General features: G+C 41.3%; 1 protein-coding gene across 10 annotated transcripts in view; it reads right to left on the minus strand.

The window, feature by feature from the left end:
• The window catches only part of SRRM4 (serine/arginine repetitive matrix 4), a 508,596-nt gene that overhangs the window by 237,925 nt on the left and 246,499 nt on the right, over positions 1-24,172 (minus strand). For 7 of the 10 annotated variants that reach the window (XM_070475279.1, XM_070475274.1, XM_070475272.1 and 4 more), the window contains one exon: positions 7,280-8,263. The gene's annotated coding sequence lies outside the window, so the exon portion shown is untranslated. Of the gene's footprint in view, positions 1-188; positions 353-7,279; positions 8,264-24,172 lie in introns of all 10 variants that reach the window. The other 3 variants (XM_070475276.1, XM_070475273.1, XM_070475278.1) reach the window with 3 other exon arrangements.

A 24,172-nucleotide genomic window follows, 5' to 3' on the forward strand; every position in this document is an offset into this window, starting at 1 on the left:
TGTTGGCCCCATATACACCACTTTGTGAACTTCACCAAAGTGGAGATGAGTCTTTCTTCCCGAATGCTGAATTCCCAGCAGTCAGCACAGTGCTGGAGGGAGTTAGTGCTCAATAAATATTGTGTTTATGCACAAATGCATGCATGCATGAATAGCAGAGCTGGAGAGTTCTCTCCCACTGAAATTACCTTCAAACACAGGACACATGCAGATCTTCTTCCCCTGAGATGATGCTCAAGGACACGTGGGTGATTTTGGGTCTCCCTATTGACAGCCCAGGTCCACCCCTTCAGTGAGCAAATTAAGTGATCTTCTTATCATCATGAGCTGTGGTCATCCCCCAGTCTTCACCCTAGATGGCAAAAATGTTAGGGAGCTGGATCATTTGCAGATTTATTATTTAAGCCTCTAGCTAAGTAACAACACTTTTGTTTTTGAAAGTGAAAAATTTGCAACTAACTCAGCATCTAGAATGCTAGCAAAATTTGAAGCAATCTAGACAATTGTGCTGAAATTGCAAAGCTGGAAGGCCAAGGGGAAGCGGCCATGTTAGCTTTACATTCATAGAGAAACCCAGAGCCATTTTGGAGATCACAGGGGAGGGAGAGAGGGGCTGAGTAGGGAAGAAAAACACATGGAGACCTTTTATTGCTTTTGTTTAACTCTAATTACAAAAATCATAAACACATGCAAAAATCTCCCATAATTAACCACCCAGAGATAACAACTTTTAATATTTTGTTGCATGCCCTTTTGGTACTGAAAAAGATGGGCTGGAGGCTGCACTTATTATTTAATAATCAGTTTTCTTACTTAGCAATGCAGCACAATTATATTCCAATGGGAGGCAGATGGCATCAGTTAAAAACATGGACTTTGTAATCAGATAGACCTGCATTTTACTCTTGCTGAACCATGTACTATTTAGTTCTTTTGGCAAGACGTTTAAGCCTTAATTTCCTCATCTATAAACTGAGGACAAAAGTGGAATTGATCTCTCAGTGTTGAGGCGATTAAACGGAGTAAAACATGTAAGTTATTAACACCAGGTCTGCTGCACAATAGATGTTCGAGTAGCTACTGTTACTACTGGTATAGCAACAGCAATCACTTCTCCCAAGCATCATTTTTGATGGTCAGAAGCATCACCATAAATGGATTTGCTTAGCCAGTCCCTTACTGTTGTACATATACATTGCTGTCATTTCTTTTCTGCTGAATGGGACTTTGGAATGAACAGCCATACCAAGAGTACCCAGGAGAAAAGAGAGCACAAGAAGAAGGGGTGGTTCCAGCAAATGTCCTGGTGGCATAAGGTAGCAGAACCAATGACACATGAGTTCCCAAGGGGGAAGGGAAGGAAGAGGAGGGGCATGACACTGAAATCATTCAAAGGACAACAAACAATTGTTTTTCATTCTTGCACTAGCTGACCAAATTGTTTCACTGGATTGCAGTCAAGTGTGATGGAACAACCTACAGCAACCAGAGTGATACTTTAAAATCTAATTCACACATACCTTCTTCCTTAAAACAAAACCCATATCCCTTATACTTGGAGGATCTTATCCTACAAGGTCAAGGATAAAGATCTGGCACCTATCTTCCTCTTTGATGGCAGCTCCTATCACTCTCCCTCTGCTCACACCAATCTGAACATTCTGGCCTCCTCACTAGTCTTCACACTTGCAATGCTCATTAAAAAATTTGTTTTTCTTTTTTGCAGTGCCACATGGCTGTGGGATCTTAGCTCGCCTACTGGGGATAGAAACTGGGGCCTCACCAGTGAAAGCACAGAGTCTTAACCACTGGACTGCCAGGGAATTCCTTGAATGCTCATTCCTACCACAGGACCTTTGCATTTGATCTGCCCTTTGCTTGGAACACTCTCCCTTAGATCTTTGCATAACTCACTATACATGACGCAGGTCTTTGCATATGCTCTGAAAGGTCTTCCCTGACTACTCTATCAACAAAATAGCTCCCCTCTGTACTACTACCTCTCCATCACTGTATAAATCTGTATTGGTTTTTCTTCATAAAATTTGCTTCTATATGACAGTACACATGCATTCGCTTATTATCACTCTTGCCTACATATAAACTATGTATGAAGAAGCAGTAGTTGGCTTGTTCCTTAATATATTCCTGGTGCCTAGAACACTGCCTGCATCATGGTGGGTGCTCATTATATATTTTCAGAATGAAACAGTGAATCTCTAAGCTGAATTGGGGTACTGGGGCCAACATCTGTCTATGGAGTAAAATAAGTTCACATATTCCTGGGCCCTGTGATTAAAGGCAGAGATTAAAGCACTCACTGAGATGCTGACTGTATCACTCCCTGGCTCTGTGATCTTGGGCAAGTTATTTGACCTCTGTAGGCCTCAATTTCTCATATAGAAAATGGGAATAACTATGGTATCTACTTTACAAGATTGCCCTGAGAAATAAATGAGATTTAAATGTATGTAAATTGCATAGCAGAATGTCTGGTACTTGAGAAGTCCTTAAGAAAAGGAGAGAAACTTACTGCTTCTTATTATTCATCAATTAATTCATTAAATCAATGGTCCCCAATGTTTTTGGCACCAGGGACTGGTTTCATGAAAGACAATTTTTCCACAGATTGGGGGTGGAGATTGATTCAAGTGCATTACATTTATTTTGCACTTTATTTCTATTATTATTACATCAGCTCTACCTCAGATCATTAGGCATTAGATCCCGGAGGTTTGGGACCTCTGCATTAAATCATACCCCAACTGTTTCATTCATTTGTTCATTTAAATATATTCATCCACAGACTTAATATTGTTAAATATTGACCATATTACCCAAAGCCATCTGTTGGTTCTGTTCAATTCCTATCAATTCCAATGTGATTTTTTTTACAGAAATAGAAAAAAAAAATCATAAAATTCATATGGCACTGCAAAAGATCCCATACAGCCAAAGCAATCTTGAGAAAGAACAAAGCTTCACACTTCCTGATTTCAAACTATAATTAAAAAGCTATAGTAATCAAAACAGCATGGTACTGGCATACAAACACATAAACAGATGGAACAGAATAAAGACCCCAGAAATAAACCCACACAAATACAGCCAATTCATATATGACATAAGAACTAAGAACATTCAAATGGGGAAAGGACAGTCTCTTTAATAAATGGTGCTGGGAAAACTGGGTATTCACACACTAAAGAATGAAACTGGACTACTACCTTGCACAGGTTACAAAAATTAACTTGAAATGGCTTAAAGACTTTAAAAAATTGAAAGCATAAAACTTTTAGAAGAAATCATAGGAAAAAATCCTTTAGACATTGGTCTTGGCAAGGATTTTTTGGATATGACACTAAAAGTACAGCAACAAAAGCAAAAATCAATAAGTGGGACTACATCAAACTAAAAAGCTTCTAGACAGCATAAGTGACAGCAAAACAGACAACCTACAGAATGGGAAAAAATAATTGCAAACTATATATCTGTTAAAGGGTTAATATCCAAAATATATAAGGAACTCATAAACTCAACAGCAAAATCGTCATCATCCTATTTAAAAATGAACAGATGATCTGAATAAAAATGGCCAAAAAATACATGAGAAGGTGTTCAATGTCATTAATAATTAGGGAAATGCAAATTAAAATCACAATAATATATCACTTTACACTTGTTATAATGGCTATTATTAAAAAAAAAGACAAGAGGTAGCAAATGCTGGTGAAGATGTAGAGAAGTGGGCACTGCTGATGGGCAAATAAACTGGTACAATCATTATGGAAAACAGCATGGAAGTTCCTCAAAAAACTAAAAGTAGGCCTACCACATGATCCAGTAATTCTACTCCTGTATATCTGAAAGAAATGAAGTTATTATTGTGAAGAGATATCTGCATTCCGATGTTGAGTGCAGCATTATTCTCAATAGCCAAGACACGGAAACAAGCTAAGTGTCTGTCAACAGATGAATGGATAAAGAAAATGTAATATATATACACACGCTGGAATATTACTCAGCCCCCCCAAAAAGGAGATCCTACCACTTGTAAAAACACGGAGAGGTCCTGAAGGCATTATGCTGAATGAAAGAAGTTAGACACAGAAAGACACACGCTATATGATCTTACTTATGCATGAAATCTAAACAAGCTAAACTCAGAATCAAGGGGTGGACAGGATGCTACCAGGAGCTTTGGAGTGGGGGAAATGAGGGGACGCTGGTCAAAGGGTACAAACATCTAGTTACAAGATGAATAAGTTCCTGGGGCATCTAATATACAGCATGGTGGCTACAGTTAACTAGACTGTATCCCCTGAAGTAGGAATGACAACTCACTCCAGTATTCTTTCCTGGAAAATTTAATGGACAGAGGAGCCTGGCAGAGTACAGTCCATGGGCTCACGAACAGTTGGACACAACTGAGCAACTGAGCATACTCATTATAGACTTTAAAGTTGCTAGGACAGTATATCTCAAACATTCATACCACCACCACAAACACTGAAAAAAATAATTATGTGAGGTGAAGGATGTGTTAACTAACCTTGTTGTGGTAATCATTTTGCAGTATATAGGTGTATCAAATCACCAACTGTACACCTTAAACTTACACAGTGTTACATGTTAATCATATTTCAATAAAGCTGGAAAAAATAATCTATCCATCTGCTCATTTTTCAATTATTTTCTTGCTGTTTCACATTTCACAGATTCATCTATCAGCTGAATCCATCCAGCCCCATATATCCATCTATCTGTTTATTTACAGTTTAAACTAGTACTTATCAAGCTTATTTTGAAGGATGCTGAGGCAACAATGGAGAGATTAGAAACATGAGATTATAACAGCATGAGCACTTTTAAACACCCCTCTGAACCCAGCCCAATTATACCTGGGGACCTACCCCAAAACATGCCCCTCTCACCCGCCCCTCTCCCCAACAGCTCCTCCCTTCCAGCGCAGGGACACAGGCCCAAGAATCATCATTCATCCTCCTGGCTCCCTACAGCCTCTGTCCCTCTCCCAGCTTCTAGTGTTTAGTTTGCAAACAGAGCTAATGCCTTCTGGCCCAGGGGAATACACTTCGCCCAACATGAAACACTAAGGAAATCTCTTTATCTACCTCACACTGGGATGGTACATTATCTCTAAGGTGCCTAAAACACCCAAAGCTTTGGCCACTTGCCTCTATCCCAAATCGAGCAGTTATTCCTGAAGTCTCGTTCTTTCCCTGTCACCAGGATGGGGAGACTGACGGGCTCAGGAATAATGATGAAGACAATCAGGATAATGATGATGGGACTAGAACCAGTGCCCATGAAGTTGGCTCCAACTATGTCCCAGTTAGTGAGAACAATATTCAGACATATTTATTAAGTGGGACAATACAACCAGTCAGAGATGTTCTCTGCAAATAACCAGCATAGCTATCCCAATGCCTATCAGCTGACTATCTGCCCTGCTTTGAATATCTATCAATTAATGAAACCCCTCAATAGGTCAGGAGGCAGTATTATGAGCCCATTTCTCAGATGCAGAAATGGAGGCTCAGAGAGGAAAAAAAACCACTCACAGAGTAGGTAAGCAAATCTGGAATTCGCTGAGTCCTGAGCTTGCTTGCTGATTACTCATTTGTATGTTTGTATATTTACTTGCATTTATTATGAAAATATTTGCTTTATTTGGTAAACATCTTAGCTGTATTTTCCCCGATTTTTTTTTTTAATTTTGAAAAATTTCAAACCTATAGTAAAATTAAAAGAATAGTTTACTGGCCACTCAGGTATGCTTCACTCAGATTCATCAAATTCTCTCTTGCCTTCTCTCCCTCAGAAGGGAAACACACACATTTTTTTCTGCTCCATTTCTAATTAAGCTGTAACCACCATGATGGTTCCCCCCAATGCCTGCATCAGCTACACTGGTAACCACTGTCCCCCTCAAACACTCCTGTTCATACAGGCCATTATTACAGGGCTTCTCTTCCCTCCCAGCCGGAAGTGACCTCACCCGTGCTTCTAGACAAGCTCCTGTCATCTGCTGCTCACCTGTGCCCCCTAATGGGCGGCTCTTCACCCATAGTTCTACTGAGTGGACCCCATCGCCTGACATGGGGACCAGGGAGGGTCTCTGATTCAGAGGGATCCCAATGGGCTGGCAGGGGCTGTGATTTGGATGTAACGGGTCAAACAGATTTCCCCTCTCATCAACTTGATCTAAGAGGACAGGGCAGTTTTGAGGGAGTCACGGACATTAGAACTTAGAAAGTCATGTTGACTCAAGGGCTACTGTGAAGGTGGAAGCCATGAGGAAGCAAAAGGAAGATGGAGCAGCTGCACAAAAATGATGTAGAAAAATGTAACAATAGCAATAATAACATTTATTGAACAAAGAGTGTGTGTTGAGTATGGCATAGTCAATATCCCATTTAATATTCTACTTGACACAGAAGCACATACAGTATCATCTCCCTGTTTAGACTGAGACACAGAGAAGTAAAGTAACTCACCTGAGGTCACATGGCAAGCAACTGGAGTCTCTGCAACTAGCATCCTGTTGGTTCCAGGAATTCTCCCTGCCCTTCCTGAGGCTCCCTATTCTGCTTTCTCTGGATTCCCATGAGATATCTGAATCTCACAGCAAAGCTTCAATTGCACTTGAACTCACTGGCATGGGTTTCTGTTGACTCCAATCAAAGGGGCCCTGAATAAAGCCCCTGGCCTCACCCATGACTTCAGTGAGACTGGATTTCCTTAAGAACAACCCTCAAGCCCACCACTCTGACTACTTACCTGGAAGTTTGCACAGATAGACCTAAACATTCAGAGAGCCAAGAATGATGCATGAAGATTAATTATACATGACCCAATAATTTAATATGGGTAACCTGTCTCTGATGATTTTCTTATTTAGATGCCACCTTTGCTTTATTTTATGTATAAGAAATTTATCAGGACTCACACTTTCTCTTGTGACCTTATACAATGTAACCTAATTGCTCAGAGAAAACCTTAAGCTTCAGGGCTTGAATTCTTCCACCAGTGAAAGTTTGAGGGAACTACTGCTTGCTCAATTAGGGAGAGATTTTTTTTAAAATCGTATCCAAGTAACTAATTTTTTTAAAAATTAGCATTCCTCAAAGTACAGTTAACACTAACAACAGCAAACATAATTGAATCTCTCTCAAATGATTTAGGAGGTATTTCTGAATGTCACTTCCCTTTATTTGAGACTGTTAAAAAAAAAAGGATAATACAATTAAAGCCTTACCTTTGTTGGAGCTTTCTGGGTGTTATATATCTGCAGGACTAAGTCAAACACAGATGTCACATCCAGTATCTTGAGCTGTTTAAAAGAATCATCCAAGTCACTCTGAACGGTGTGAGAAGATACTCAGCTCCACGGTCTAGGGTCACTTGACTGATTCTACTGTAGACGCCTCTACCAAGCTGGTTAGATCAGCTCCTTTAGAAGCTGGATATTAGCTCTGAATTTCAAGATGGTTGGGAAAAAAAAAAAAAAAAAAACCGGGAGCTCTCATGTTTGGAGAAAACAATTCCCACCTAGCAGAGCTGTTTTGAGGATGGGTGATTTACATGTTGAGTTTACAATATAGTGTCTTGTGCTTAATAAGTGCTCAATAAATAGTAAGTGTTATTAAGGAAATAAATACTTGAGAGTTCGAGAGGAGCCAAAAATCTATGCTTCTGGCTACCTCCTAAATATTCTGACTTGTATTTGTTTTCATAGCAGATAGAAAATCAATTCTACTCCATTATATTCTCCTCTTTAGAGGACCATGTGGGTCCCTCCTGGTGGAGGAAAATGCAGAGAGAAGGAAAAGGAATGCAGGATAAAGCCACAGGTTTTAGGAAGCACTGATATCATAGAAATTCATGGGACCCGAAGGCAAAAGAGTGGGATCTGTGTAGCCAGCAGTTTTGAAGCAGCTTGTTTCACAGCAGCCCATGTTGTACGTGGTTCAATATTACATAGTGTTTTAATGGAATCCACATCTGTTTCTTTTTAAACTTCCACCTTCTGACTCATTTGTTTCTTCTTTCATCAGGCAAAGGTACATTAGGCACCTATTGTGAGCCTGGAGCTGTTCTTGGTACTGAAGAAACACCAGAGAATGAATTGGACCTGGACCCACCTTCACAAAAGTTCTCAAAGAAGTGGAGATGAGACAAGAGAGTGTGATGACCTTGCTCAGTCTTGGAGGTGGCGAGGAGGAGGTTCAGAGAAGACACCCTGGAAAAAGTAACATTTAAGTTAAGACCTGGAGGATAAGAAGTAGTTAGCATTCAAGGTTTGGGTTTTTTTTTTTTCTTTCTTGAAGAGCAGCACAGAGTCTTTACCTTCCATATATTTGAGGTCAGCTCTCTGACCTCATTTCCTATTACTACCCTAATCTCTCAGTCTGACTTAACCACATTGGTTAACACGGAGAATTTCCCTTCTCCCCAAATAATGTTCTCTTTCTCCCAGATAACACAATTCTAGGCCCTTCACCATCCTAACTGACTCACCATCAATAGATTCATTGGTCATTGTGAAAATGATTTGGCTGTCCCTCAAAAAGTAAAACACATAACTGCCATAAGACCCAGCAATTTCACTTCTAGCTAAGAGAATCAAAAACATATGTTCAAACAAACATTTACACATAAATGCCCACAGAAGCATTATTCATAACAGCCAAAAAGTGGAAACAACCTGAATGAATGAATAAACAAAATGTGATATTTCAACACAATGGAATATTATTTAGCCATAAAAAGAATGAAACACTGATGCATGCTAAATATGAATCAACCTCAAAAACATTATGCAAAAGGAAAGAAACCACTCATGAAAGGTCACATATTATATGATACCATGTATAAGAAATGTCCAGAATAGGCAAATCCATTAGGGACAGCAAGCAGATCAGTGGTTGCCAGAGGCTGAGGGGAGGAGGGAAAGGGGAATAGACTGCTTAATGGGTATGATGTTTCCTTTTGAGGTGAAGAGAATGAGAATGAGAATTGGATAGTGATGATGATTGCAAAACACTGTGAATATTCTAAAAACCACTGAATTGTACATTTTTAAATGATTTTAAATGGTGAATTTTGGGCTATGTGACTTTTATCTGAATTTTTAAAAGGGAAAAAGAAAGAAGAGGTAGAGGATGTGGTGAGAACCAATCACTAGGGGCACCGCAAGGCCTGTGGAAGAAGGGCTTGTTTATTCATCTCAAAATCCATCTGCTGATTTTCAGGTGGTGTTGCCTGAGAAGGGAACTACAGATAAAAAAAATTTTTTTAAGAATGGAAGAAAGAAATTTAGGATTTAAAGAGATGGCAAAGTGGGAGTTGGGAAAAGTCTGTATGACCTCTTGGGCTTTGATAATCCCAATGTCCAAGGGAGGATGACCTAGGTGAGAACTTCTGGCCTGTTGACTTTATCTGCCACAACTGACCATCAGTACAGAGTAGAGAAAGAGGAAAGGGAAGAAGGAACACAGAGACATAATTCAGGGTGGGAGAGAGAGAGAAAAAAAAATTATTTTCTTCCTTTTGTCTCCAAAGCCAGGTGACAGAGAATAGAAATGGGAAATGTAGATCAAAATGTAATTTTCCCTTACAAGCTGCAGTGAGGCCAGGGGCTCGGGAGGTAGCCTGCCCTGGGGAGCTGCTCACTCTGCAATAACTCATCGGCAACTCTGCACAAAAGCGGTTATTAAAGGTCCAGTGAAGACAGCAGGCGAAGGGTTGATGGAAGCAATAAAGGGGCACAGGAGGGAGGGGCCACAGGGGCAGATGCTTCTGGTGGAGAAGCTGTCCTAAGCAGGGCAGAGGCCACTCGTTCAAGCCAGCAGGTGACGCCCCAACACCCACTGGGGACCCCTGGCCTGGAAAATGCTGCCTGTGTCTTCATGGCCCAAGTATTTCCCTGGTCCCATGCAGAGATCAATGACCAATCAATAAAACACTGGCTTGTATAAGAAACAATTATCAGCAGGGCAGAAAAATAGCACTGGGAGCCCTGTGTTCCTGTCTACCTGCCAGTGGATGGGAAGGTTGCTAAATTCTTAGAGGTCAGGTAGATAAAGAATAATCTAAGTTCCCAAGTGCCCAGGCCAGGCTAATTCTGCATTATCACCATCAGTTACTTCTATTTTCTGTCAAACATTCTACACAGCTCATGATTTTACTGGATTCTCTCAACAACATACACACAGGTGCTATTATTATTCCCACTTTACAGTCAAGGACACTGAGGCTCCGGGAGGTTAAGTCACCTGCCCAAGAGCACTTAATCTAGTGAAAGGCGGAGTATGACCCCCAATCTGTCTGACCTCAAAGGCTGTGCTCTTAACCATGATACTATCTGTTTCTCACAATAACCAAATGATTATTGAGGGCCCACTATGTACAGGGCCAGGAATGCTTTGTTAGGATTTGGATAATTCATTTCTTCTCTCAGGGCCTCAGCTTTCTCATCTATCCCACGAAGAGTTGTCCCTGATGTTCTCACCTAGGTTGGAGGTTCTGAGCATCAAGTGATAGTCATTGCTACCCATTTGGATATCCAAGTCAGTATCCATTTGGAAAATGGAAATCTTGTGTATCTAAGAGTTGTCCCTCCCAGAGTATTCCCACTGGGAATGCTATACTGCCAAGAAAGAAGCACGATACTGACATTCAGGCACCAGAGTCCCAAACTGAGACTAAGATAGATTATTTGATTTGTCACTGATACTGCAGTAGAAAACAAAAAAAGTGAAGGTCACAGGGTGGGAAAATAGGGATAAGAAATTGCAGTTGACCTGATGGTAATTAAATGCAGCATTAAATGACAGGCATTGCCCAAACCATCAAGCCTCTGACCTTTCCCTGTGACTAGTAAACCAACAACCACTTGCTAGTCACATGCTGACAGCTCAGCTAACATGCTGAGCTACCATGTTTTAAACATGTGTATATCAGTTTTACATTTTTTTTAACATAAAGCATTATTTTTACTTTTAAAAAGCTATAGATGGGCCCTTTAATAGCCTTCACTTAGGTTGCTAGAGAGGGCTGCTTGGAAAGTTCGAGAAGCATCTGCTTAGCAGAGAATAGAGCTGCAGAAAATTTTTTTTTCTAGAAGGATGAAGGAAAGTAATTTAGGAATTAAGGAGATGGTAAAAAGAGAGTTGGGAAAGTGTGTGTGTGTTCATAATAAATCTCATAATAGAAAATTAGAAAGCTCTAGACCTTTTATTTATTTTCATTTTTAAATATGAGTTTAATGCCATTTTATGTTTCCTCCTGACCCATTGGCATCTATGAGACTTGATCTTGTGAATTATGGCTTTGCCAGGGATAACAGATGCTTCTGGTGCCCAAGTCACAGCTTTTCAAGCTCAACCATGACTGTGACTTCAGTAGCTTGGGCATACTGACACCATTCAATTTCAAACAACTGCCCCAAATCCAGAAACTCTCTGCCTCAAAGCTTTCTCTAACAACACAAGAACCCACTCAGCCTCAAGCAGGTGAATTCTGAAACCATGGGATAGTTAACACCCTCAGGGCAACCCTTAAGTGGGTGACTGGAGCTAGTGGATAAGTATGTACACATCTCAGATGCACTAGTGGACTTGAACCCCACTGCCTAAAGTGGCAGCTTGTAAATAATATGTTCTTTGCTGGCTTTTCATGATTTCACTGATTTCACTCTCCCTGTTCCTTCACTTCTGCTTCCTAGAACTAGCTCCCAAATAAACTACTTACCCCCAAGTATATATATCAGGGTTCTTCTTTGGGGGAATCCAAAATAAGACCCTAAGCATGCATCTTCTAGGAATAAAACTTCCCTGGTAGGTGTTTCAGTCAGGGTTCAATTAAGGAAGCAGGTTCACTGGGAGGTGTATATATATTAAAGAACTCGTTCCAGGCATGTGGTTGATTAAACAGTCTCTGTAAGGCCATTATTTTTGCATCTGATGTTGAAGTATGAAATCTTCAGGACAAGCAGTCCCAAAGAGCAGATAGATGAGGAGTGAGAGAGAGCAAGGACAAACTGGAATCTCTGAGTACAAACTAGCACCCACAAGGATACAGACTCGAGCCATGTTCGGTCTCACTGCCTCTGACCCTGGTGATGTGGGTGCCCCAAGGATTAGTTGGTACCCTTCATCATAGGGCCAAAGTATACACCTGTCCCAGGAGTCAAAGAAGCTGAAGCAGGATCCATGAGAAGGTGGCCCCATACCAGTGCGGTGAACCCAAGACATAAGTGAGCTATGAAAGCACCTTACTAACCTACACACTGAGAACCAAAGGATTCTGGAAAGTGTAGTTCAGCTTGGCCAAGCTGACACTTCACAAAGCCACCAGCAGAGGAAGGAACAGAACATCAGAAGTGGCCAAGACCTGGCTGACCTCAGGACTAGCTGTACTTGGAAATGTCTCATGATTACTTGAAAAGCAGCTTCCTCCTTCTTAGCTGCTGAAGGCGCAGACACTGCCTAAAGTTGGTGGGGTTGCGTATGGCACAATTTCAGTGTTCCATTCACACGGATTATTAATGGAATGATGCCACCTTGAACCACCACGAAAAGCAACCATACCCACCCACAAGAGCGTCAACTGGTAACAAGGGGGAGCATAACTCAGAACAGACTCCCAGCCCATATGAAGCATCCCATGTTGATTTGGGGGGGGGGGCAGATTTATATTGGCCAACAATTAGAGTACTGTTATTAACAAGACTGAGATAACCAGAAGGGAGAGGGCAGGGCAAAGGGGGGCAGTCAGGTGGGTCTGGGGAGTAATGGCACTATAAAGAGGCAGGACATGATGTCCTATGAAGTTGCCTGAGACAGGTGAGCACTGAAGCGCCTGACTCCGATGCCAGGTAGGGAGCAGAGCCCAGAGGAGCAGCGAGGCGGAAGAGCGCTCACAGAGGGTAGGTTTTCGTTTGCTCCTGTACAAGTTCTTTGGTTTCAGTCGGGGCCCTGGCTCTGGGAATTCTTACATTAACTTTAACCAGAGTAGACCTCAGTGGGGGCATTTTTAAGAGTTCAGACAGAAAGTATCAGATTTGTAACTGGTATACACTTGTGGTTTATTACTACTCAATATCCGCCCTTATTTCTCCTAACAACATAACAATTTCCTTTGCAGAGTAACTCTCCTTTGGCCTCAGTCATTGGGAAGCCCAATTCAAGATCGAGGCCCACAGGCATGTGAAATAACTTGCCCAATGTCACACAGCATGGTGAAGCCTGGTTAAGAACCATGGCTTCAAGGCTAGGGCAGTGAACCTCTCTGCAAGCCCACCATGAAACAGTGGTAAACTGACCCTACAGTGCAGGGCTGGGTCAGCTGAGGGGTGAAAGTAAAACAGAAATTGGAATTTGTTTTCTCACCTTTGCTCTTCCTTTCTTGTTCAGCCAGAGAGTAAACACTTGACTAGCATGAGCAGGAGAACTGAGCTCGTTAAATCACTAATTCTCTTCCTCATGGGCCATCCCCAACATTCCAAAGTCAGCAAAACCTGTTATCTACTTAATCTGATTTTATGCCATGCAGCAATCTAGTTTTGAAAAATTTTCCTTGTTGGATAATGGCAACTCTTGAGAAAGCTCTATTGATTTTTTGACTGCAGGTTTATCGGGGCTGAGTCAGCCTGGCCCTCCGCCAACTAGAGTCTCCATTCAGATCTTTATCTTGTCTCTTCATAGCCTGAAAGAGTATAGCTAAGGCCGTAGGGATGGGTCCTAAGGGTCACATTCACACTTGTAATGAAACAAAATTAGAAAATACTTTAGGTCCTAACAACCACCGTATTCACTGTGCTGAACTATACACGGAGGAAAGAGTATGAACTCAGAGGTGAAGTTGGTATTTCATATATGCTTATAAGTCTAACTGCAGCCATATAACTTGTAGAGGGTTGAAGCAGACAGAAAACCTAAACTTGGCCCTGATGCTGACACTGTGCACCCATGCTAATGTGCCCTCCATCTCCAGATCAGTTCTTCAACCCCAATGAAGGATATTATCTACCTTTCTTAAAACATCATGGACTTATCAATAAAATTGATCATCCTCAGTGGAAAAATACTTGAGAATAGATGATCAGTATCTACACAATCCCCAGATTCATCCTTCAAACACTGAAGGGGAAGGATCTTAAAATCTCACTTCCTCCAATAATCTTTCCATCATTTCCCCTTCATTTATTCATTCAGAAAACATTCATTGAGTAGATACTGGAGATATGACCTCTTTACACCTATACTTACACTCTCTTCTTAGACATCCTGTCCACATCTCCTTACTAGACAACTTGTTTACTCCGTCTCACATCCTCTTGGCCTAGCTTTTTTTACTCTAGCCATTGATGCAGCAAATCACCTGCTCGCAGGTGTGTTCTGACAGCACCTTGCTTTAGCTGTACCTTGTACTTCTTGTGTTCTCCTCTAGGGCTTTGACCTAAGGGCCATTTTGGTGCAATTATAAAACTGGAAATGAGATGAAGATAACGTCCCTTGGGGCAATCCTTTGACCCACGGACACCAGGAACTGATGAATAAATTCTTCCCTCTCTCATTCTCGGGAGAGCGTTTCTGAGGTGCATTCTACACATTTCAAACCCAGGATCTGTTGAGTATGAACCTCAGTTTCTGACATTTGCACTGGCTTTCCCTCCATCTCTATTTGACTCTTCCAAGTCCCCCTCTCTCATTCCTCAATATCTCTTCCCAACCAAACCATCTGCATGCAAACCCTTCTCACAAGCTCTGCTTTCAGGGAGAATTGGAGGTTAGACCTACGTATTGCAAGAGGCACTTCCAATCTTTAGAGCAGCAGGGCACATAATCCCACACCCCCACCCCTAGCACAGCTGATTGGCCCAAGAGTGAATGCCTGGCAGGAGTTAAATCCAATCACAATTTCTCTTCCCTGAGAATTTAGAATCAAAATGCTAATCTCTGTGTGATGTTTGAAGTGGAAAATGTTGTAAAGCCTGGGCTGGGGACAACCACTGTCCATGGAGCAAAGAAACCCAGTTTGCAAAGAGACAGAAAGAGACATCATGTAGCCTTAGAGAAATATAAGAGAAAATTGCTGGATTCCTGGTCATTTTCTTCATCTTCTTTTTTTTTTTTTGGTTCAAGTTCCTTGCTAGCCCAACTCACCTTTCCACCGTTGGGTTCTCTGAAACCCTCTTGTCCTTCCAGTAAATTAATTTTTCTTCTTATACTAGCATGAGGGGAATCCATTATTCACAATAAAACAGTTTTTAAATCAGAACATCTTATGTGCCAGGTGCTGTGCTAAGCTCTGAATGTACAATAATGAACAAGATAGTCCCTGCTTTCAAAGAACTTAACATCAATTGATCAATAAAAAATGAGATAATGTCTCATAACAGTTCCTATGCTGCCAGGGCTAATCCTTTTCATAAGAATCCTGTATATTATGCCAAATATCTAATTAATCCATTGATAATAATTGTGACAATTTCCTAATCCTTACCATGTGTAGACACTGTGCTTTATGCATGTCGGATCTTTTTGGTCTTTACTGAATGGTTTGTTTCTTTAGTGTTAGGAAGATTGCAGTAAATAAGATCATTTCAATTTACAGAAAGTGCTGTGAAGGAAATCGGCCAGGTGATGTGATAGAAAGATATGATCCAGGTTAGAGAGAGAAGATAAAAACTATTTAAATGATGAGGGGAGAGGATCAAAGAGAGCTTCCCTGAAGAATGAACATTTTCAATGAGATGTACAGAATGAGAATAAAATAGATGTAGGGGGTAAAAAAAACAAAGGAAGAACATTCTGGGAGAAGGAAAGGAAAGTGCAAAGGCCCTGAGGCAAGAATGGAAAAAAAGAAATAAATATATGACTAGACTCCAGGTAAGACAACTCTTCCTGACCCTTGAATCACATCTGTCTTTCTCAGCTCTCTAGCTGCACAATAAATTTAAAATACTCATGTTTAGGTGACTCTCCCCACCCTGAGATTTAGATGTTATCAATCTGGGGTGGAACTAAATCATGTTATTTGTTGTTTAAGCTCCCCAGCAACTCTGATTCACATAAAGGGTAGAAAACGCCTAGACTCTAGGCTATATGGACATTAATGAAGAAGGGTTTACATAAAAAGGAAGCAAGCATGATGGGGAAATGTGATGATTGGTTATCTCACAGATCTTGGATCAGTTCCTTGGTTCCTATGGCAATTGTCTGTATCCAGGCAACAGTCCCCCAAATATGGGTTTATGGATACCGGGGGAAAGGATGTGAATACATCCTAACAGGAAGTGCCTCCCTATAGGAAACTGTCAGTGTTGCCAGGCTCTCCCCTAGGCTGGGTTAGGCTCCACCTCCCCCTCCTTAGCCCCTATTCTTAGCCCTACAAAGCACTTAGCACGTGATGTGACATATACCTATATTTGCTCATCCAATAGAATGCCACAAAGGCAGGAACTATGTCCTCTGCCCCAAGACATCTTACGTGTCTTTCAGGTCTCAAATTAGATGTTACTTCCTGCCATCTTTGACTCTACCCCCAGGAAAGTTTAGGTGCTTCCATTGAGGGTCCCTTCATCATAGAACTTATTGCTCTATATTTCACCTGTATTTACATATATCTTCCTCAACAGCCGGGAACTCTTTGCAGTTAAGACCATATTTATTGATTCATTCCACCAATATCTATTGATCATCTTCTGTGTGACACATATTGTTCCAGACACTGGATATGCAGCAATGAAGAAAAATGGACCTACTCTCATGAGGCTCATGTCACTGTGGTGGGAGGACAGGCAATTAACTCATCAAGCACACAGTATGTCAGACAGCGGTAAGTGCTCTCAGCATGATGGGAAGACATGGGAAGCGATTGGATCATTTTAAATAGACGGGTGAAATGACCTCACTTTCTTTTCAAAAGCATCATTCTGAATTCTCTGTTAAGAAAAGAGTGTGAGAAAGCAAGGGCAGGTGCCAGAAGGGCATGTCACGGGGCTATTTCAATTAACCAGGTGAGGGATGAAGTGGTAACAACAGAGATGGTGAGAAGCAGGCAGATTCTGGGTTTCTGCTTTTAATAGCTTAATTGAGGTATAAATTGAGAATAAATACAATAAAATACTTAAAATACAACCAATAAACTCTGATATGCATTATACTTGTGAAACCATCACCACAGTCAAGGTAATTAACATAAACACCACCACCCCACACTCTCCTCGTGCCCCTTGGTCACACCTTCTACCTCCTCCTACCCCCAACCATTGATGTGCTTTCTGTCACTATAAATTAGTATGAATTTTCTGGAATTTTACGTAAATAGCATCATGTAGCACTCTTTTGCATCTGGCTACTTTCACTCAACATAATAATTTTGAAATCCACTCATGTTTTTGCATGTTTCAACAGTTTGTTCTTTTTCATTCTTCAATATGATGCCATTGTATGGAGGTACCACAATTTGCTTATCCATTTACCTGTTAATGGACATTTGGGTTGTTTTCAAGACTGTAGGTATATTTTGAAGGCAGAGCTGAAAGAATTTGTTGGTAGAGAGGCTGTAAGATATTACAGAAAGGTCAGAGTCACAGAAGACTTCCAGATTCTTCAATTCAAGTGAGAAGATGGAGTTTCCGATTGCTGAGATGTGAAACACTACAGGGTTAGAGTAGAAGACATCTAACACCCAATACACTGCCAAGCACATAGTAGGAGCTCAATAAATGTTTGCTGAAGAAAGGATGAAGACAGGGAGAACAAGAGTATAAATTCAGTTTGGGGTGCTGGTAATTCAAATCCTAAGATTCAAGCAAGCTATACCTTTTCTCTCCTTTTCCACATCCCCAGTCTCACTTCTGAAGCCCAGGCAGTCATAATCATAAAGAGACTCCTTGGGCACAAAGGAGTGGAAGGCAGATTCAATTAGAGCAGGGCCCCTTGTTCTCAAATGGCCTCGGGCCCAGGAAGCATTGTTTCCTCCCCAGCATGGGGCTGAATGCACAGCTGTCCTCTTCGGTTTCTGAACAATAAGCTTCCAAATTACTCTCCCACCTGACAGATCTAGGAGCCGCAAAGAAGTCCTCTCCCTCTTCCCCATTTACCTTGAGCTTCCCAAAAGCTCCAGCTTGAAATGTGTCTAAATGTGCTGAACCCCATTGTGAACTGTTATTAAAATTCACATATACCAGTGTGTTCCATGACAAAAGGAAATAAAAGACAATCCACAAAACAATAGATACAAATAGCCAACAAACATAAAGGAGGGAGGATGTGCACCTTCACTGTACTTGGACAAAATTGAAATTCCTATGATCTTGAGAAAATATCTTATTCCTATCAAATTGGCATGAATAAAACAATTGCAAATAAACTAGCATTGGCAAGACTGTGAGGACACAGACAGGAACGTACTTTGCTGGTGGAAGTGCAAATTGGTATAACCATTCCCAGAGGAAGTTTAAAAATGGCCAGAGTCTTTAATCCAAGAATTCTATAGTTAGAAATTTGTCCTGAGCAAATTGTTATGGATGTCTGTAAAGATATTCATCACATCACTGTAAGAGGAAATGTCACCAACCACCTTAACATGTAAAGAAATTATGACACTGCCCATCAGTGCAGAAGAGATAAAGGCATTGTGTATACACATATAATGAATTATGCATCTATGAATTATACAGTATAGTACTACATGCAACAACATGGATGGAACTTTCAAACATAGTAAGTGAAAGAAGAAAATAAGAGAATATATGGAGTATGATTCCATCATATAAAGTTCAAAAGTAGACAAACTCCATTGTTTAGGTATGCAAACACAAATGGTAAGACTGTAAGGAAAAACAATAGAGTGATTTCAATAAAAGACAATATAGTAGTTAACTCTAGGAAGGAGAGAGGGGTAAATACAGGTTGCCCCTGGAGTTTGGCAAGGTTTTATTTCTTGCCCTGCATGGTAATTATGTGGGTGCTCAAATTGCTATCATTCTTTAAGCCGTATTTTCCTACCCCTGGTCATTTCACTGTTAAGCAAGATCAGGGAATGAGATTCTTTCTTTCAAAACTTATGGCAGAACTATACACAGAACAACAGAACAAGGTTTGGCCACTTGTATCGAAAAATTCTAACAAGCTTGGCATGAATAATCTATCCATAAGATTTTTTCCCTTAGACCTTTAGAAGATTTAAATTGGTTCTACTTTGATAGGATTGTTCTGGAAGGTAACAGGGCCACCTCACTTCTGAACTTGCTGAAATTTGGTATTACTAAGAGAGAAAATACAGGTGATATTTCTCACTAAAGTTTTGCTTTTTCAAATAAGTTAATTAATACTGTGGCTGAGTTAGGGGAAGTGGTAGAGGAAAGATACCCCAGATAATCAGGGGGCCACAGATTGAGCCATGATACACGAGCTCTGCTAAATACGAAACACTTTCCTTGAGTGTTTAGGGGCAGAAGAAGGAACACATCTGACCTTCAGAGACTCATACAGCAAGGAGAGCTGGCAGAACAGCAGCAGAACCAGTCCATTTGGGGCAGGAGAGAAAAGTTTGAGGCCACAGAAGAATAAAGGAAATGAGGGCATGTGTTTCTTTTCTGAGCCACTATTTCTATTCCAGCCCAATTCAGCAGAATTTAGAAACCAATGGGTATCCAGAATGAAAGAATTGCTTCCTTCTTCCTGATTTAAGCATATCTCAATGCATTTAACACCTTCTGCTAGGAGGTAACAAGATCACAGAAAAATTGGACTCTCCTGTCAAGAGAATGTGGTACCTCAAGCACTCTTCATGTTAAGGATATTCTGCCTTCAATTCAGAAGCTAAAGTGTCAATTTGTGGTGATCGTTAGTTAAGACAAGAGCAGCAGCAGCAACAATGAGGAGTATAATTGTAAAATTTATTAAGGAGACTCAAAAGTGTCAGATGCTTAATTTGCATTATTTCATTTTCTTACATAACAGGTAGTATTTTTAGATATTATTAAAGGTCCCATTCTACCAATGAGGAAATGGAGGGAGAGAGAGAAGTGAAGCCACTTGATCAAGGTCACACAGCTGGTTAGTGGCAAAGGTTGTTGCAAACCAGGTCCTCCTGACTCAAGCATCATGGTAAGAGGTACCACGCACGTGAGCACTGACACGGTGCTGGCCTGCCCTCCACAGTGGGAGGGAACCTTAGCTATTTCAACCTTGCTCTGTTCACTCCAGAAGCGTTGGTTTGAGAGTGAGTGGATCTGCAGGCTAAGGAGGCGACACTGCAAGACAGAACTGCAGTGATGTTGAACGGCTTTGGCGACTTATTCTCTGGCAACGATTGTGTGGCTCAGAGGGACAGTCAAGCATTTGAGGCCCTAGAGACAGGTGACTGCATTCCTGGTATAATTGTGGTTTATTTAGCAATCTTCATCCTCTTGGGACTTGCCTGGTGGTCCAGTGGCTAAGACTCTGCACTCCCAACGTGGGGGTCAGGGTCGGGGCATGTTCAATTCCTGGTCAGGGAACTATGTCTCACATGCCACAACTAAAGAGTTTGGCATGCCTCAATGAAGATCAAAGATCCCATATGCTAAAGCTAAGACCTGGCATAGCCAAATAAATAAATAAATATTAAAAAAAAAGACTCTACCCTTTCTACCATTATCCAGGTTATCTAGGGTCCTGTGCATTAGAATTTCTGGGTGATGAGGGAGTGGGAGAGAAGTTCTTGGGATCCATAAAGTCACTGGAGGAGGAATCAGATTAGGTGCCCCAATAATTAATCTTTGAATAATTCCCACCAATATCAGGAGGGATGAGGGAGACAGTAGATTCCACACCACTTCACCTCTGTGTCAAAGTGATGGGGCTTCTACTGACTTTCATCAAATCACCTTCTCAGCATGCTTTGGAGTCGGGCTACAATACTGAAATTATGGCTCAGTCTTATGCCTCTGAAAGCGGGGAGATCATTGTCAGTGAGTAAGCCTTGGTGAGGTAAAAAATCAAAAGACCAAGGAAAAAGATCAAGGATCAATCTCCAAGGATAAGGAGATTTGGGATTATTGGGAAGGAAAAAAGGAAAAGTCATACAAAGTGTCTAAGACTGGTTCTAATAATAAGCACAGTTTGCTAAGCACTTACTAGATGCTAGACCCTGTGATTAACACTGCCCCTCTATCATCTCATTAAAATCTCACAGAAACCAAAGAAGTAGGTATGAGGTCCATTTTACAGGTAAAAAAAAAAAAAAATGATGCTTAGAGAGGTAAGATGATGCCCCCAGGGTACACAATCACTAAACTGTGTATTTGGAATCTAAACCCTGATCTCTCTGTTTCAAATGGTCCATGCTCTTAGCATGGTAAGACACTGCTTCTCAACCTAGAACAATTAGCTCTGAAATGAACTCGTTAGCCCAAAGACAAAATGTTAAGAAATTAAACTGACAAGGAGAGACAAGAAAGCAGGAGAAATCATCAGAGTGCATTGTGTATAGTGAAATATGAAACAAACATGAATAATTGTTTCCCACTGTGTGTGCACATCACCAGATTGTAACGTAAAATGCATTTCTTACTATTGGCTATGGTCCAAAAAATTTGGAGAAGCACTGCTTTCAGATTTTCAATGTCCTCATTCATTGTCTCAACAGTTTCAAATAGGTGTGCTGTGCTGTCCGAGGTGCTGGAAACACAAATACCAACCCAGGAGCCCTGCCCTAAGGTATCTAAGTCCAACAGAGGAGCAGACTCTGTGCAAATAATGTCACATGCAAAGAGCTCTGATGGAGGAAGCCCAAGAGTGGAGGGAAAAAGCACGGGAACGACAAGGAAAGCTTTGCGGAGAAAGGTCTCCATGAGTTGAGTCCTGGAATTATCAAGGCACATAGGTAGTGAGGTTCCTGGGAGAGAAAACTGCTCTCTCATGAAGATGAAAAAGAGGAGAGGATTTCCTGGTGGTCTAGTGGTTGGGACTCTGAGTTTTTGCTGCCAAGGGCAGGGGTTCAATCCCTGGTCAGGGAACTAGGATCCCACAAGCTTCCCGGTACAGCCAAAATAAATAAAAATAACTTTTTAAAAGAATATTGGGGTAGACTAGGAATCTGTCCTCATTCTTGCTTCATGATCATGATGTTGGCTATTTAGTGGGCACTTACCATGAGCCAACATACTTGACCCCACTGAGAACCACATACACAACAAACATACAAGGCAGGTCCAGGATTTCCCCTTCCAGTTTACAGATAAGGAAACTGGGCCTAGAGAGTGACTTGCTCAGGGTAGCACAGCAGAAAAAGACAGGGCCAGGATTAATACCTGAGCAGGTAACTTCAATGTGCATGTTCTTAGTCATTACTATATCATTCTCTCTAACCAAACCATTAAAGTGTTTGGAGAAATGGGACAAAAAGCAGGAGGAGTGAGCAGTGAGGTATAGGTTAGGTGATCTTGAGATCAATCTCCTTATATACATAATCCTGACAAGTTTGTGAGGTAGGCACAATTATCTTTCCATTTTATAGATAATGACAGAGAGGCTCAGAGTGGTGATGTCCTTCTCAACAGCCACACCCATGTAAGCTCCAGCTCTGAGTTCCCACTGCTCAGGCTCCCAACTCCCTGCTCCAGAAGCTAGAAAAGCCCTGTCCTCCCAGGCCTGGGCAGGGAAGACTTCACTGCTGGCCTATCTGAGGAGGCGTCTTGTCTTGCCCTGGAAATGTGGAAGCCACACACCAGTGGTCCCAAGCCCCAGAAGAGGTGAGGCCACTAATTAGATGAGTCTGTTCTGGTGTCTGCCCAGACTCCAGCAGACAGATGGAGACGAGTCGGGAATCCCAAATCACTCTGTTTTAGGGCCTTGGAGTCAAGTGCCCAAGTGAGCTGACATTTTTTAAAAAATGGCAATGGGGCCTAGCTCTGAGCAGAGAGAACAGGGAATGGCTTCAGGAGGGAAGGAGAGCTGGAAATGGGTATGAGTGATAAGTTGATGCTTTGCCCCCTGAAGGCAAAAAAGAGAGATGAGCACTCACTGACATGATTTTAGTCCCAGGGAGGGCTGGCGTGTTTAGCTCCATAAAGAGCCAAGAGTTTAAGCCTTATTTTGAAGGATTTGAAGCCTTATTTCTCTTCTTAACAACTATGAATAATCTCCTCTATAAAATGGATGTAAAGATTGCCACATCTAACACTGACAGAGTATTCACTATGTGCTACTTTCCATTATTAACTAGTTTAATCCCGAAAACAGTCCCATGAGATAGACATTTCCACCATTATCCCCATCTTACAGATGAGGAAACTGAGACTTAGTGGCATTTAGGTTAGAAGTACAAGAGACAAGGCTTGAACCTCAATATGTGCCCTTCATTATTATATTATACTGCCACAAGGAAAAGGAAATCAGTGTAGTAACGGCTGCCAACTGAGCACACATCAAACTCACCTACTCTCATTTTATTTTCTTGGTGTTGGTCTCACCAGTCCCATTTTATTTACGAATGGGGCAACTATAGGTTCTGGGGATCATCAGTGCAGGGTCCCACAGAGGCCAGGGTTCCACCCTAGGCTGGATTGACTTCCAGGGCCACATGCACAGCCACCACACTCGTGGTTCTCTGGTCTGGATAATCATAAAAAGTGACCTGGGAGAGGGCTAAACATTTGGACTTCCAAATTCCATTCTTAGAGCTGATTTGGTGTAGGTCTTAGGAATGCTTATGTTTGAAATCCTCCCAAGGTGATGCTAATTATCAGTCACTTGCCAAAAGTGACAAGTTAGAATTACATGAAATAAAGAGGGAATGCATTAGTAAATTTCAAAGTTCTATAAAAGTCCAACAAAGCATGCTTTTAACAGTAATATATTTCATCACTATTAATAATAACAAACCATTGTAAATGTTGGTGGAAGCATTGGTGAATGTGTGCTAAGTTCTAATGAGCATAAAAGCTGAGAAACAGAAGACAGGGTGACTGACCTCATGGAGCTAGCAGTCCAGTAGTTGAGATAAAGGATGTTTGGTATTTTTCCAAGAGTGAGTTGCTAAGGAACATGTCAAGAAAGAATGAGGTAATTCATGCTACCATCAGAATATGAAGCCAGTGGACTTTCAATTACCCATGTACAGAGCAGAAGGATGTGAATGTCTGTTTGAG

The sequence above is a fragment of the Odocoileus virginianus genome, chromosome 12 (assembly GCF_023699985.2).
Source record: "Odocoileus virginianus isolate 20LAN1187 ecotype Illinois chromosome 12, Ovbor_1.2, whole genome shotgun sequence".
Classification (NCBI taxonomy): domain Eukaryota; kingdom Metazoa; phylum Chordata; class Mammalia; order Artiodactyla; family Cervidae; genus Odocoileus; species Odocoileus virginianus.